This window comes from Trachymyrmex cornetzi, unplaced genomic scaffold, assembly GCF_001594075.2.
Source record: "Trachymyrmex cornetzi isolate Tcor2-1 unplaced genomic scaffold, Tcor1.1 scaffold343, whole genome shotgun sequence".
Taxonomy (NCBI): domain Eukaryota; kingdom Metazoa; phylum Arthropoda; class Insecta; order Hymenoptera; family Formicidae; genus Trachymyrmex; species Trachymyrmex cornetzi.
In genome coordinates this window covers 550,874-568,347 of record NW_017298142.1, presented here as the reverse complement: position 1 = coordinate 568,347, position 17,474 = coordinate 550,874, and the positions used below count along the sequence as shown (strand labels likewise).

At 35.5% G+C, this 17,474-nt stretch overlaps 1 pseudogene; it reads right to left on the bottom strand.

The window, feature by feature from the left end:
- Window positions 1-12,238: 12,238 nt before the first annotated feature.
- LOC108763163 (wiskott-Aldrich syndrome protein family member 2-like) lies at window positions 12,239-16,589 on the bottom strand (annotated as a pseudogene).
- Window positions 16,590-17,474: the final 885 nt, after the last annotated feature.

Below are 17,474 nucleotides of genomic sequence, written 5' to 3'. Positions count from 1 at the left end.
CCCCCTCTCTCTCTCTCTGACGCAGATAATACAAACTCGTGAGATTTAATTTTCCTGCCACGTTTTAAGCTTAAAATCAGTGATTCTCATATCAATAACTATTTAATCTGTTAGAATAATAGTGAAATCAAAATAGTTAAACGCAAACAGGTAAATGCCAATTTGTATAAAATAAAATAATAAACAAGTCGCACAAATTTATAAATTTATGTGCGAAAATATGCATGATAAATGTTTTTTCATTCATTAATATTTTATTTCAGTTTCTCAATAATATCATTAATATTTTATAATTTTTAATTATAATTTAATATCGGTATTTTTTTGCGATTCAATGAATATTTTCATAAAACAATTAAATTTATAGCTCGTTGTGATTATAAATGTTCAGATTTCACGTCAAAAGATCTAATTTCAATTCTAACATTAGCATTATCTTCTTCTATACTATCATATGCCGTACCTGGAAAAGAACACTAAATTAAGTACTATAAGTACAAGCATATTCGGGCCTATGACGGTCAAAGCTAGATCTTTTTGTCTAAATAATTCTCAGTGAATTATCTATATCCTATATCAAGAGATTCAGGTTCAAGTCCCGGCCGAGGTAATATTTTTCGCAATAAATTTATTTAAGGTTTTCAGCACATTGTCAATTTAATTTAACTTGTGATATTATTACAGTAGTTTAATTGCGTTAGATAAAGTCCGGAAAAATTTCAGCACGCAGTTTGAATAACTACAAAAATATAATATATATGCATGTACATATATATAGGATATAGATAATTCGCTGGGAATTATTTAGGTCTTAAAAAGATCTAGCTTTGACCGTCATAAGCCCGAATATGCTTATACTTAGTATTTAATTTCCTGTCGGTCCGACTAAATTAAGATTACTCATTTTCATCAATTGCTATATGCTACATCGCGATTACAATCATATCCATAGCCGCTGAATGCGTCCATTGTTACCTCAAGAAAGCAACAGCTCATTTATCATAGCGTTCGTTTGATTACATTACGGATCGCGATCTAATCTTTTCCTAGAAAAAATTCGTTATATCCTTCTAAACAAAAGCCCATTCAGAAAAAATCTCTTGCGATGAAAATATCCTGTCACCATTCTCACAGCGCTTAATTGCCCGTTGCAAAAGCGCAGCGAGAAATTGCTCTATAACGAATTAAATCGGATAAGGATAATGCTATAATAAACGCGTACGTAACAAACTACGATTGCTATGCTTCGATGATATGGAAACTGAAAGTATTAAAGGAGAACGAGAGAGAGAGAGAGAGAGAGAGAGAGAGAATGGAAGAAAAAGAAACGTTCGAGTGTGGTTGTGTGTAGAAGCAGACGCAAGTTTCCCATTCACCATTTCAAACATGTATGTATGTTTACTCGCTTAGAAAAGACGCGTATACCGAGATAATCACGGAAAAATCAATGACAATTACATAATTACTTAGCGATTAAAGTTGATGTTACGCGCTTCCGTGTGGATGGGTGTAGGATAGAAATACACATACGTTTGACGCAACGGTACATAATTGATTGTGGTAATGTCATATGGCCATGGGCCATGGTCATTTGGATTTGCGACAGATTAATTTTAGAAAATTTGCTTTTCTAAATATATGATAAAAAATCTCAAATTAGTAATATAATAACTATAATAAGTATAATTTAATAAGTATTATAATTATTTATAAAGTATTTTTGTAAATAATAATATTAATAGGATTTTCAATAACTTAAAACAAATTAATTAAAGTGTTTTTTAGACTCTAACGGATTAAACCATGTACAATAAAAACGCCGATATGAACCAACATTGGATGGATATACGTATATAAATTTTAATAAAGTATACTTGTAAAAAACGAAACAATATAAACGATTTGACTCTTCCTTTTGGATCCTCTTCAATACTCCCAGGATTCAAAAGTATCCTCAGAACGAAAGATCGAAACGTTTATATTGTTTCTTTTTTTTTCAAGTATATCTTTAGACAACAAGATTTATTAGATGTTAAATTTAATTCCTGCCGTTTTTCGTCTCCGAAATTGATTTGTTTCGAAGGGAAGATGAATGAATACCTTAATCAAAGTAATTTCCTCCATTTTCTACTTTATTACTAATTAATAATACTTTATTAATAATACGTTGATTAAGGTATTTCCCTTCGAAACAAATCAATTTTGGAGACGAAAAACGGCAGGAATTAAGTTTAACACCTAATATATACATACACACGTCCATCCAATGTCGACTTATATTGACATTTTTATTGCAGGTTATTGTATTATATCAAATTGTTTAAAATCTATGTTTTTGCAAAATCAAAATTATATGTGTAATATATGTTTTTGGAAAAACTTGAAATATGTAAATTACATATTCCTTATCTCTTATGGATTTTTCTACAATAAATCATTATGGGTATCTAAGTTTAGCTTTAAGTCTTGCCATAAGAAATTGACCATCATAATCGAATATTCTTCTCAATTACAGTTGAATATGACAAAAATAATCAACTATGATTGATTAATTTCTTACGCGGTTTACAGCTTGCGACTCTGCTGTAGGACAGGCTTTAAATATTTCACAAAGAGAGACGCCTTTCTGAAATAAGTTTTTCATCTGTAAATGGAGAGAAATGATGAAATAAAATATAATAATATATATATCTAAAACAGTTAATGATAATTATAACAACAGGGAATAATAATTAAGTAATAATATCATCCATAGAGTTCTTCACAATTGAAATATTCATGCAAATTATTCTGCAGAAAATCATGCTCGACTGCCGGAAATAAATACAATAAAGCCTCGTTCTAATTAACGTGCTACAGAGCGAAGCCGTCAAACGATATCTACCGTTGCAGAACTCGCCGTTCCGCAATGCGGGCGTCGCGTCGGTTGTAGAGTCGGTTTCTCAGAGTTAAGTCGCGATAAGTCGGTTAACGTGGTCACGTTAAACGGTTCGCTCGCAGACTTTCCTCTCTTCGAAACGGAGCCATCACAGTGGAGACAAAGGCGCGGCCTTTTAACGGCACCGTGGATGTTATTTGGGGACATACGGCGAGACACACTCTTTGAAACGTCAGTCAGCATCGCGTTTAAGGTTTCGAGATGTGCCCCGTCCATTCAGATTCCGTATTGTTCACATCGTGTCTCAATGGCCTCGACACTTCAACTCATCGACCGAGCGACCGAGCGACCGAGCGACCGACCGACCGACCGACCGACCGACCGACACTTTTAAACCGTGTCCGAGTCGAGCAACCAAGCACTCGAGAACATAACGAATGGCGCGCGGAAGTGCACCCCGAGGGGAACAGAACGTTTCCTTAGAGAGTGAGGTGTGCATTCGTTAGGTAATAGTGTTGGCAACCATACGGTTTACAACTAGCTAATCCCATTTTCTTTCGAAGAATTAAGAAAAAGAAAAAAGAGAAGAAAAAGATCAAGATGAATGTCATTTTTTTCATTTCTTTCTTCATTCTTCGATGTATTAAAACGGTTACGTCAATTAACGTAACAATTATAAAGCAATTAAATTAATTAATGTAATAATTATTAAAAAATCATAATTACGAAATTTATCTTAATGAAACGCGCATGTTCTATTGGATTTTTAATTAAATTATTTAATTGATTTCATCCACGCGCGCGCGCGGAAGGAACGATTTTGCTGATAATTATAATTATGTATGAATAATGCATGGTAAGAGAATTGATATATCTATAGATATATCAATAAAAATCTTGCGCTTTATACCGAGCGCATTTCCATACTACACATAAGTATGCGTTCTCCACGATGGCTGGTTTGTTTTTGTTCTCTTTCGTGCTGCTGCACTACAAAGAAGATATGAAACCGAAGTCCGAATAACGTCTTGATGCTCGCGGACGTTATCTATCGATGTTCGATGAGATATTCTTTTTTAAAGATTGTAATACTCACTTCGTTTCGATGCCGTTTTCTTTTTGAATTAGAGAAGTAAAAAATGCGCGTCGTTTAGCATCAAAATCTTATTAGTTATAAATTTATTTTTACGATTAAAGACAAGAAAGATTTACGGCGTTAATCGAATTGTCGATGAGACTGACTCGCTAATCATGATCGCACGATGCATCGAGACCGAAGAATCGTTAAATGCACTTTAGCACCAAAGCGAGGTGAGAAGCCGGCCAATTATCGGTGCAAGGAGCGAGCCGCAAAATCGCGATTCACGGCAGATACCGTGAACGACACTGCAAATAAATCGTACGGTATTGGCTACACAGTCGCGAGCGAATCCGTGAAATACAATAAATCGATCAGCGAACAACGATGCAGCAGTTGAACGATATGATGTGCAGAGAAACTCCGCAATGAGGGGATAAATGAGAGCCTGAATCACAACGATGCCGGATAAATAGCGAGATAGTCTCTTTCGATACAGATAATGGCGACCGAGGTGCTCTCGAACTCTTTAATCTCTTTCCCGATAGATCGTCGATCCTTTAACAGCACGAATCATAAATCTTTCTGCTTATACGTAGAATTCACATTCAATGTTTCTTTTAATGTAATTCGAAACAGAAATGATTACAAATTAATTCAATCATTTCTCGTAACGCATTATCTCTACAACTGCTTCTTTATTGCCCTTTAATCAAAAGTATCCAATGCACAAATAGCATCGTAGTAATAAAATTGAAGCGCAGGCGCCATTACATAAAAAACCGCAGTCGACATAACAATAAGCGATAGGATAGTACGATGAATACCGGTATTGTATTGTAGCGTATAGTCCATAATATTTGCGTACGTTATCGAGCATATAAGAATATTGTACAAGTTTATAAATTCTTTTTTTTTTAATAATTTTGCAAAGTAGTTTTGCAAACCTAGTACAATAACGACACGCAGTTGCACGCAGTGGCACGTAATCTCGACTTCTCTTCGTGAGAATGCGACAGAAACGTCGCACCGCGTCGTGCAGTTTATTTTCACGTCGCGGAGGAATTATTGCGTATAGATAGTGAGCGAACGTTCAAGAAGAGTTGCCGTGATTATCTCATATGAACGATCGTATGTGCCCACGTTGATCATAACACTTGATCGTAATCGGCATTTTTTATGGTGACGAGGTGTCCTCGAGGTATGTTGTCGTTTCCGAAGGACGGAGCTAGTGCCGTTCATCAGCTAGAGCCTAGAGGTTTTCCTGGAATTCTTGCTTGCCCCACATCTGTTGCATAAGCAATAATCGTATCGTGCGACACGTCTTAACAATCGTGCGTCACTAACGACTTATACTTAAGTGCACTCCGCGAGACGCTGCGGATCGACTGCTAAAACACGCATCTTATTTCAATCCGCTTAGAAGTTTTAATCTTAATTTTCTACGAATCAAAAATCCATCAATTTAATTAAAGATTTTCTCGTAACACTTTTAATCATTAAATCTTGTAATAGAAAAAAAAATTTCTTATTTCAACATCCTAGAATTAACCTGCTATTTTTTTTTTTAATATACGTATTATATTATTATCATCTTATATTCACATTTAAGAATTTAATTTTATTAAGTGTTTAATTTAATTTAATTTTATTAAATGCTTATATTCTGCAAATAATGTCTCAATTGCAAATAATTCATGTAATTTTCATGTACGATGATGTTTGAATAGAAAATCATCAAAATGACAGAATTGATAGTGTAAAATGCTTCAAGTATCGCGTTAAATGTTTTAAACGGTAAATTAAAAGGGCAAACTTCTATTACCACTTAGTTACCTAAGTGCAATTGACAATCTATAAAGCGGTATCTATAATAAATTCAATTCGTTTTGGCGTCCTTAATATCGACTTCATGCTATTCGTTGCAGACGAGTGATGTGTAAAAGTTCTTTGCCGTGTTCATTTAAATCATTTATAATCACTGCATCGTTCAATCGTTCGATGTTTTCTCGCGGCAAAATAAACGATGAGAAACATTATTCATTGACATCATTTCTGTGAAAATGGAAACAGAAATAAAAGTATCAAGCTTTTCGCTAGTAAGTTAGAAAAATCAATTATTTCTTGCCTTGGCATTGTGTAATATGAATTTAAAGATATATAAAATAATAAATATACGTATGTAAGAATATTCTCGCGCAAGTATAAAAATAATTTTTTTATATTAAAACAATTCTTTTTTATAAATGTTTATTTATGAAAAAGAATTTAACACAAATAATTTACGCAACCGATCATTTGGAAGTAGTTATATCATGACACACAAAATATTATACCATTTAATTATCTCATTAAAAACTTGTGGGATATCAATTTTTGGAATCGTATGTAAATTTCGTATTTTATGGAAATTCTATCCATCGTATATGGTATCACGAATCAGAATTGAGCAGAGGTGAAGATGCACACACCATCCAGATAACATAATCAAGCCATTTGAACTCAAAAAGTATTCGTCTTCTTAAATTCTTTATAAATCAATATAATCTGTGTGTGTGTGTGTGTGTGTGTGTGTTCAAAATGAGAAAAAAGAATTTAAAAATATATGCAAATGTATTTATATGCGTATTTGCATATTATCTGTAATAAAAATAATATTTAATTTGCATAAAAATCAAAGTATGATTAATTCCTATACGACATTGAAAATTAGAAAGACTAACAAAAGAATATCTTTTGAAAAAGAGCTCACAATTGATGACATAAAAAAGTGAAATCTTTTAGGATATTCAGGAATACTTTTAGAAAATAGATAAAACAAAACAGGAATTAATTTCGTAAGTCGGGTATAAAAAAAAGGAATTCTTTTTGGACTCTCTATGCTATCTGAGTAGTTTGTGAAATGATGGACAACATACGGTTAATTTAAAATGTTGCGTATATAAAATGAGAGTTGTGTTGTTTTTCGCAGAAATAACGAAATGTAGAGATTCGGAGACGTTTCCGCCTACATCGTGTGCCTAGTTGTGCTATATGTTATCTGAAAGCTTGTATCGAAAAGTAATCAAACACAAAGGCACGCCTTCAAGAACTTGTGAGGTAAAACGGCAATCATATTAAATGTTATCCACTAGAGATAATTTTCCACGCTCGGGTAATTAATTCTATAGTGTATAAATTTTGTCAAAAATAAATACAGAACATTACATTGCAGTTATATGTAAAGCAAATGGTATGACATTTTGTGCATCACCCAGCACAAACTAATGTGTACGTCTTTACCTCTGTTCAATTCCGACTCGTGATGCCACATAATTTCTAACATAATTTCCATCAAGTACAGAATTTATTGACACAGTAAAAAAAAAATCCATGTTCTACAAGTAGTTTTAATAAGACAATTAAATGGTATGGTACACTTCGTGCGCCATCCCGTATATAATTTTCAAAAAAGTTTATACCGTTCTCACATAAAATTCTTCATACGAGAATGAAAATATTTTCTCACGGAAAATTCAGCGCAAGGAAATCCCTGCGTAAAAGATCTAATACGATTAGAATCATTAGAATATCATTCTGTATTGGAATTAAGCGATTTGCACAGAAATCATGTTTCACAGATTGTCGATACATTCGTCACGCAAAGCTTGACGCGAACACACTCATCGGTCTTTCAGTAAAACGCAATGTTATCATCGACGCGTACGTGAATCGTAAACAGAAACGTTTGAGTAACGGGGTCGTTACTCTCTCCCGGGATAATCGTGCGGGATAAACGTAACGTTCACCAAGTGGCATTTCAATCGAAATGCAGACGATAGGTAGAAATTCCTCTTTCTATCACACGGATATGCTTACAGATAAAAAGCTGCGGGAAGCTCGTTAAAAGAGAGTTTGTGCGATTTGTATAAACAATTTAAATTAACTAAATTTTAACGAATATTTTTAAAAATCCTAAATACTCGAACTAATTCCAACCTATTGCACTCTAAATTTTTGGGAGTAAAATTTCACTCCAAGAAAAATAAATAGTTGCGCCATTCCGGCAAGAGTATAAATTTCACTTCACTCCTCTTCAAGGAGTGAATTTCCTAAAAAGTCAACTTTAATGATTAATATCTCGCTTCGCGAGGCAAAGCGACGCTTTTCTCTATCATATTCATTCGTTTTGTGCAAAAACACGTCAAATAAGCTAAATTTCGTCAAAATTGGATGTTGTGAGGCTAAACTTCACATTTACCTTCAGTCTCTTTGGATATTGAAATTATTCATCCTTCGCAGAGATTGAAAATTGATTCTCTCGCTTGGAGTGATTTTTCACTCTCGGAGAGTGATCTTCATTCTCTATGAGTGAAAATTTCACTCCTGCCGGACTAGCGCAACTATGGTCTCTATTCCATCGAGAGTTAAGGGTCCTCTACGTAGAAGTCGTAGGATGGTCGTGGAGTCTTAAGTCGTAGGAAACCAACCAATCACAATCAAATATAAGGAGAATACTCGATTGGAATTGGTCAGTTTCCTACGACTTAAGACTCCACGACCATCTACGACTTCTATGTAGAGGACCCTTTAGAGTTGAGTCGGAGTGCAAGAACTGACCAACCAACCACAGTCGAGCATCCCCCTCTCATTCGATTATAAGAGAGGAATACTCGACTGTGACTATAGTCAATTCTCACACTCCGACCCAACTCTAACCTTCGCGGTGGAAACTTAGTCAATCACTTTCGAAAGTAAAATTTTTTTTCCCAAAAATTTAAAATGTGTCTACATAAAAATGCAATAAACTTTACAAATTAATTTTGTATCAAATTAATCAATTTCAAAACTACAGTTTTATATATAAAGATATTTTTTCGAATTCAAAATTGTTTTATATAATTATATAATTATATTGAGAGATATAGAATTTCGTTTATAATTATTAATATTTTAATTATTCTATTGTCGTTGCAAACGTTAAACTGTCGCTATGCAATATCGAAACACGGAAGTTTTAAGATTGATATTATAATCGTGACAGAAAAGCAAAAATAAAATCGATGACCAATCGAAATTTGCAGAGTGCTTATCTGTACAGAGAGCAGAATTCCCTCTGTTCTTTCTATCTTTTCTCTAGGAGAGGAGTCAAAGGTCGCGAAAGGGCTTTGGCAGGTAGATACAGGCGAGTAATGGTACTTAATAATAGGTTCGTAATGCGCGAGGGCAGGTGTGTGAGTAGCGATGATTAATTAACCAATGATAGGTTGCCTTCTCGTGGCTTTTCCATCGGCTCTCTCGCTCCTTACGCGACTGATTGATGATTATACACGGCTCGCGGATGCAAGCCGCGTGGCGTTTATACACGCGCAGAATCACGGAAACGTCGAGAAATAGCGATTGCGATGTCGATAATCTCATTCCGGGAATTCTTCGAAAATATATCGTCGATCAGGTTGTTCGATGAGTATACCTGGGCGCGCCAAAGGTCCGAAACCGGTATTCGGATTACGAAACTGGGGATAGAACGCGAGTGGAAAAATTCCAGAAAGTATTACGAAATCTCGCGCGTGATAAATTAGAATATTCAATTTCAGGAAGAAAACTTATTACTACGAACGTTAAACGCTTCGGGCTTTTTTTAATCTGTTATTTTCTGAAATTCTTGTTAACATTCCTAGAATTGGAGATAAAATATGCAGCTGCGAGAAAATCTCAAGGTATATAGAGTCTCGTTTCGTGGTTGCGTTTGGTCTCGTTCGCGTTCCCAAGACAGAAATCATGACCACCGAAAATACTCTTGCGATTATCAAGGGGCATCTGTTCCTGTCTTACGAGCACGTGGTGTAAGATGAGGAGGGTTAAAGTGGCTGCTCGAGGAAATATACTTGCTATCTCTGAAAGAAAAAAAAAAGAGAAAAGAATAACATGAGCGCCCGAAAGAAAAATTCCTCGCGTTCGTGAGCTGTGCTCATTATTTCTCCGAGAGTTGTTGTCTTTTTACGATTACCGTGAGAAAGATAAACTCGATTAAGAGTCATCGGTTGCAACACGCGTCAATCTCATGTATGTCATAAAAGTATTATCACTCGTGTACTTGTGAAAAACTGTCATTAATCTAATTAATTTAATCGTTACAATTATTCACGTAATTAGAATCTTCTTTTGTTTTCAATTAATGTGATTATCAAATATATTCGTAAACCTGTAATGTTATCCGTAATGTTCATGGGAAACTAAATAAAGTATTTGTGCAGAATCATAATTGCTAGAAATACATAGGGTAAACTCGAGTATGATGGCCATAATTTTTTAAAATGCAAAAAACATACATTTATTCTTGTTACTTTTCAACAATATTTGGGATATTACTTTCACTGAAGCTTAAAGTAACAAATATTATCGAGAAATTAAAGAGAAAATACTTAACAGAACTTTAATTTTATCAAAATATTACAAAGTATGCATTGGCCATCTTATCTGATTTTTAGGGAAAAGATGGCCATGACATTAAGAACGATAGCCATAGTATTTATAAATAAATAGTGAAAATAAAAGTATTAATTATAGGTCACATTGCAATTTACGTACCTTTATTGTGTACGAGTATGTAATGTTGATTATTAAACATTATAACAGTTTTTAGCAGACACGTGCAAAACTTTGCAGATAATCGAAAGAAAAAATATTAGATAATATTTATAATATTGTTAGTTTGAACAGTGTACTCATATCAACTACTGTAAATATTGATTATCTTTAAGAATGACTACAAAAATGCACTATTTATCACAATTGTTGGAGAAATTATGGCCTATGGCCATCTTTTCCGTATGGATAAATAGTGAATACCCCCTAGTTTACCCTACATCGATTATATACATTTATATACGTATAATTAAATATTCAACAGTATTTTTTAATATACTCAATTTTCATGCAGTTCTCTTCCAGACATCTTCAAACTTTTTTGCTTTTCGACAATGCTTCGCCGAGAGATAGATAAGTCAATATATCTCTTACCGATATCTATAGGGAGCGGACAAAGCTTATCGCTTACAAACTTTTTTCAAAACGATGTACTCTAATGCGGTAAAGAGCAATTTTATTCCGAACACGTGCCTTGGTGTCAGGCGAGCTAAAATTAAGCGGGAAAGTCCCCCTGCCTAGATGCCTACCTCTCCTGTGCTTGCGTTACCCCTCGATGAGCCCCCTCCTATTCTTCGATGCCAGCTGGCAACCGGAAGTAAGAGTAAGAAGCCGGGTGAGGAAATAAAGGAGGCAACGACGAGGGGTGGTGAAAACCCGGAGATGAAGCTGCAGACACGAGGACCGTTGCGGCCCATTTTTATTGCCGTCCGCGTCGTTATTATTCGTACATGGGGGTCCGTGATATATCCATAGCGGGGTGCACGGGATAGAAAGGGAAAAATTTTGAGTAAAACAGCTGACGCGGGAAATTCTTTAATTCTCAAGTAGCAATGGTATAAAATTTCACGTTACCACAAAAAAAAGTATATAATGATCAATAGATCAATTTCAAACAAGTTTGTTAATAAGATTATGCATTAACAGAATGTAAAGTCATATCTGTTACTTTATTTTGTAAGCCATACATTTATAATAATTCTTAAGCACTGTTATTTTATTAAACAAAATAGTTAAACTGTATTTCTCAGAGAAAAAATGGAATTTAAAAAATTATCAGATACATTCTGGGCATCTTGTACAATCTAATTTATACTTATTAGAGAGTACATCAATCCTTTATGATTAAAAAACACCAGACATATGTTCTTTCACATAAATACCGCAGCCATCTAAAATTTCCATGTTTTATTATGAATTTAAAAGAGGAAACGTTGCAGAACGTGCTTATGAATTAATGCCTTCATTAAAATATGATTATTTAAGCAGGTAGCAGAGGTTTGATTACAAGGTTCTCGTATATTTGCCTAAAGGGGCAACAGTAAATTTGAAATATCATATTTACCCAATGGAAAGCGAGCGGTTTCGCGCAGTTTCATGTTTAATACTAAATCAAAAACTGGTTAATACTAAACGTGTGAAAGTAAACTTTATTCAAACATTCCTGTTGTGTTTTTAAATGCAGCATTTAAAAAGTGAAAGTCAATATGTTCACAAAAGAATACATAACAATTCTAGTAAATGTCTAAAAAGAATCATTTGTTTCGTCACGCTGCCATAGTGTCTCTTTGTGTAATAACAAATTTCTCCAAATACAAACGAAAAGCAGGTATTTGTTGTCAATCAATATAGAATTGAGAAAAAAATATTTTTTCTCAAGATTGGATAGTTTTTCTCAATGGGAAGCCTATCAAACTAACTGTTCGCCCGTAGTTCGGAGTGCTGTGAACCTGCTCGACCAGGTCGAACCACATCCTGTGTACAGCCATTTCCGCAGAAGCCATCCTCGATTGCTATCCTCTCGACGCGCTCGACGCGATATTACAGAACCGCATTAACGATATTAGATTTCCGAAGTCAATATTATGATTTCCTGAATTTATACACGTTTATCTAACTAATTATTCATACGAGCCTTATTTTTTGACATATAAACAATTTATTTGTCCGTGTAGGTAACTAAAGGAAAGATAAAGATTTGCATACCTTGTTTCTGCTAATTCTAAGTTTAACTATTCGATTAAACGTTAACTTTCTTGAAAGTGTATTGTATTCGGTAATATTTATGTAATAAAAATATCGCTGGTAATTTTAACTTGAATATTTCTTTTTAATCAAGTGGAATTTTGTAGACATATGTTTCGAGGTAAAATACATGTATTTATGAGAAACTCTTAGCGAGTCTAGAATTAAGTATTTATACACACATATCCATAAAATTATTTATTTATGTAACATGTGATATGTTTATGTCAATAGTCTCTCCTTTTCCTTCTCCCTTTTATCCCTCCGTCTTTTTCTTCATCTCGACTTCAATGTCCCCTCGAGAACATAAATTCTGTTTTCACCAGAATCCGTGATATCCCTGGCGAGATATCTACTTGAGCCTGAAGGTTCAAGGCTATAAGCCATACTTTCAACCGCGCTGCTCGCAGGTCTCGTGCAGCTTCAAGAGAAGTTACATGAAATGTCGGCGGCGCATAGGAATATTATCTAGCGGACGTAATAAAATATTAGATCGTGTTGCAACGATGTATTAATAATCTTTTAAAGCGTTTTGGTACATATAATTCCATATAAATAATAAATAAAAATACTACGTTGACTTGATCATCGTGGCGAGTCATGTTTAAGTGAAGCAAGAAATCAAAGAGAAATATTTTTGAAAATAAATTTGATAAGCGAACATCGCTCTCACAAATCGAATACATTCGAGACGTATACACCGGCGCACACCGGCATTAAATTACACACCAGGCAGACGTTATTTTATCTGCTTCTTCCCGGCGGCGACGGAGCCTGTTTCACCCTTGGGAATTAAAATTCCCACCGACCCGCGGGGAAGAATCCGAGGCCCGGCGCCGTTTGTGCGGCCGATTACCTGAGTCAGCTATCTCAGTGTGTAGCGTCTTTGCAGGACTCGGGACTGGCGGTACGAGAGGCTGGAAAAAAAGCACGGAATCTTTTCTAGGCCTTTACGAGGCCAAATGAACGATCCCTAAAGGTGCAAGATTCCTCCCTCGATCAGGAAAAAGAAGCCTCAGCTGTATGTCGATGGAATTACATTCACCTCGATATGTATTTCGCCTAAGGCAACAATTTTTATTTGTGGCAATATAATCATGATTTCTGATCTTAGACAGAAGCTAGGAGATATTTAATTATTTGCAAAGATTTAATTTTATTTTATTATAACATGATAAGAAATATATGAGTGTGGTGCGTTTTCAGATTTAATATAAATAAAAATAAAAGATTGAAAAAAAATATATCTATTCTTATTTAATTTCTGTCGCAACCAAGCATTTGTAACTTATCAACAATGAAAAGGAGAAATATGTCGATACACTTTCGAAAAGTCAATACTAATTTCTGAAAGAACTGATTTCAGAAAGACTTGATCTTGGGAAAAAAAAGCACATCGTTGTTTTCACGGCAAAATCGCGTGGTAATAAATCGTGGTTTTCTTGACTTTATGGTTATTCGGAGTAACGGAGATCGCGTGCGTCGTAAAAAGTGGCTCCGATTCAAACTTGACGTTAATTTTCCGCCGGCGTCGATGATACTTAAACTAGAGCTAAAGCAATTTCGGTCGGTGAGAACTTTTTCCTCTAGCCTTTCAATTGCGCTCTTCAATCGCTGCCGCATTCAGGCATGACCAGAATTTACAACTAATTCTTTCAAATGTTAAATTCAATCAAAAGGCTTTAACAAAGTTACAGCTCGAGATTATCCAATTTTTAACGCCTTACTATTTCTTTATAGACTTTTTAAACGTCGTAAATAGGAAGAATGTTTATTTGATGTAAAAAAAATTTAATTCGGTTGTTCAAGGATTTTAATGTAATTCCTTTTTATTACATATATTTCAAATCTATATTTTCATGTTTTTAAGCATATATATATACAAGATTTATAACTTACAACTTGATCCACTATTAAATCTTTGGCGATATGTACATAGATGGTTGATAAACAATTTATATACTTTGCTTTTTGAATTTTTAGATACAATGTACACGGTTGAAGATGTTATTCTACAGATATTTTATAGGTTCTTTAAAATTCTTAATTCAGACATTATCTACCTCTAATACAACTTCAGAGACTGAAGTGGATAGGTATAGTTCGACATCTTCAAACGATTCATTAACGGTTCTTGTAATCCTCACACACACACACACACACACACACACATTTTTAAGTCTTCTGCTTTTTTGTCTCTGAGATAAATGCGTAGGACTAGGACTGAGAATAAGGAAGTCTTTATGCCTTCATAGGAGCTAATAAACCCTGCCCAGAGGTGAAACTTAGTTTCGGGACACACATCGCAATACGTTTCCCACGGTCCCAGACCAGGTAATAACCCGGAATGTTTTCCTCGTAATTCTGTTCGTAGCATTCCTCTCTTTTTACATTCTTATTTATCTTCGTTTCCTTTCGGAATGTATTATAAAATCAAACGGGGACGTTGTTTCTCCACATCTCTTCAGGTAAAAAGATCGAAAATAATAACGACAGAGAAACTACGAGAAAAAAGTTAGTTTATATAAATATTTCGCAAAAGAAATGATACTATATTAAATTTTCGCTAAAGGAAGATGTGGAAAAATTAAAATCTACAAGAATAGAAATTAATTCAAATTCTTAGCTCGATGGATCGATTGCTCGTCGGTTGAACTTGAAGATTGCGATGTGTTAAACTGTAAACATTTTGAAGAATTGTTTCGAGCGTGACGCGCAAAAACTATTACAACTATCGAGAGGTATCTTGCAAAATTGTAGCAAATTGAATGTGAGCGTGTGGTTGCCTTGCGTTGGTTTTGTTTGCGTGTATGTTACAGCGTCTATCCCCTGGGGCAATTTGCTTTCTAGTTTCTAACTTTATTCAACGGCAGTACTTTAAAGTAGCGTTTCCATGGTCACACTATAAGCACAGCAATAGTCAAGTTTCTCACTTGTTTTGTTATTCTCTCAGAGAATTTAAACTTTATACTCCGGGGGGCAATCACTGCGTCGACGATCGAAGGTGGACGATCGAACTAACAAGCACCAATTTTGCTATCTTTTTTTTACAGTACTGCTGCACGTGACGCCGATAAAATCGCAGCCTCTGAATGAACGGATTTGTTAGCCGATCAATTGAGAATAAATCCGATTAAAAAGGATAAAAAAATAAATGATTCCGAATACTCACGGACTGGTATCTTCTTGGGATCAACGGTGCCGAATCGCTCTTCGATTTTGTCGAGCTTATGACGTAGGTGTCCGCTTCTTTCGGCGATTTGAGCTAGCTCGGTGGTGAGGTTCGCGAAGATATCCTCCGCGACGGTGAGGAGAGAGGCCAACTGTTTGAGGGAGCTGGTGAGGGTGCCGTTCGCCACCGCTTCGAGCTCGGCGCCCACCGGCCAGCCCGGATGCGAGCCCGCCGGCACGTGGCCGCGGCACACGTGCCGCGGCTCTATCTTCCGCATCACAAACGGCATCGCGACGATGCCCGCACTCGCGCATAACACACTTTAGCGCTGGTTCTCCCTTATCACCGGAGCACCGCATCGCTGCACGCTGATCCGCGAAATCGACCGAATTCCGCGGATCCTCCGTGCCACCGGCGCGATCTCATGCTGCGCGCGACGTGTACCACTGTTTTCTTCCTCTCACTATCGAACTATATCGTATATTTTGCTATCGCCTCACCCGCCTCACCGCGACTTGCTTTCCTTTCTCTTTTCTTCTCTTAATTCTTCTCTCAGCCTCACTCACAACTTTCACTCCGCACTCCTGTTGTATCACGAAAGATCGAAACAACACGTGGCGCATTACAAGTCGACGCTCGAATTTCGGAAGACGTGCGTGTGCGGCATTGCGGTGGATTTTTTGAAAATGCCGCCACTTGTAAAATTCTTTCGCGCAAACTTTTTTTACGGGACGATCACGGTTGAATCGGGAAAACGCGCGAAACGACGACGCACAACGATGAGAACGTACCGCGCGCCGCGACGATGGTACGCCAAGTGCCGGCCGGCCGGTCTGGCAGCAGTGGTGTAGCCCCAATCGCCGAGCAGGAGCAGCAGGCTCGTTCTCCCATTCAAGCGGTTGTGTCGTGTGGAAAAGGCGCCTTTCCCAGCTGTCTGCTTGTCAGACAATCCGCTATCGCCATCTATCGATCAGCATCATATCCATAATATTATCTACTGCCGTTACATACGAGTATATATTTTTTATATTTAAAATATATGTATAATATAATTAATATAAATTCTATTAAAATATTGAAATAATAATATATTAATATAAAGAATGTGTATGAAGCAGTTTTATCTCTTTCTCTCTCTCTCTCGTATTAGTTTGACCAACAATTAGTAATGTAGAAACCAGAAAACCTTTAGAAGCTACACAACTTTGAATCTGTAATTTAAATGCTACAATGAAGCAAACGCAAGCGCGTTATCTTCCGTGGGAGAGGAGGGCTGAATACTGTGGAAGTTTATATTAAATTGATACACAAATTAAGATACTAACCAAAGACAAAATAAAACAACTAAAAGTGCATTCTTATAAATATCAGAAATTTCGAAAGTAGCTTATTACACTTCTTATTGTTAGAAGAAGATTGTTAAACAAACAGATTAAAAACATTGTTTGCATATTATAATATATTTTATTAATGTTATACAATAATGATAATATTAAATACAAGGATAAATATAAATCAGCTAGCACAGGTTAAACGTGTGTGAAATCGTATACTTTATTCTTGAGCAAAAATTGACAAGCGTTTCAACTCTTTCGATTGAGTCTTCCTCAATGTAAAAATAAAATCGGTGACGTATAAATTTAATATAAAAGATGCGATGTGAAGCAAATTGGAGTATCGTTAACATATACAGG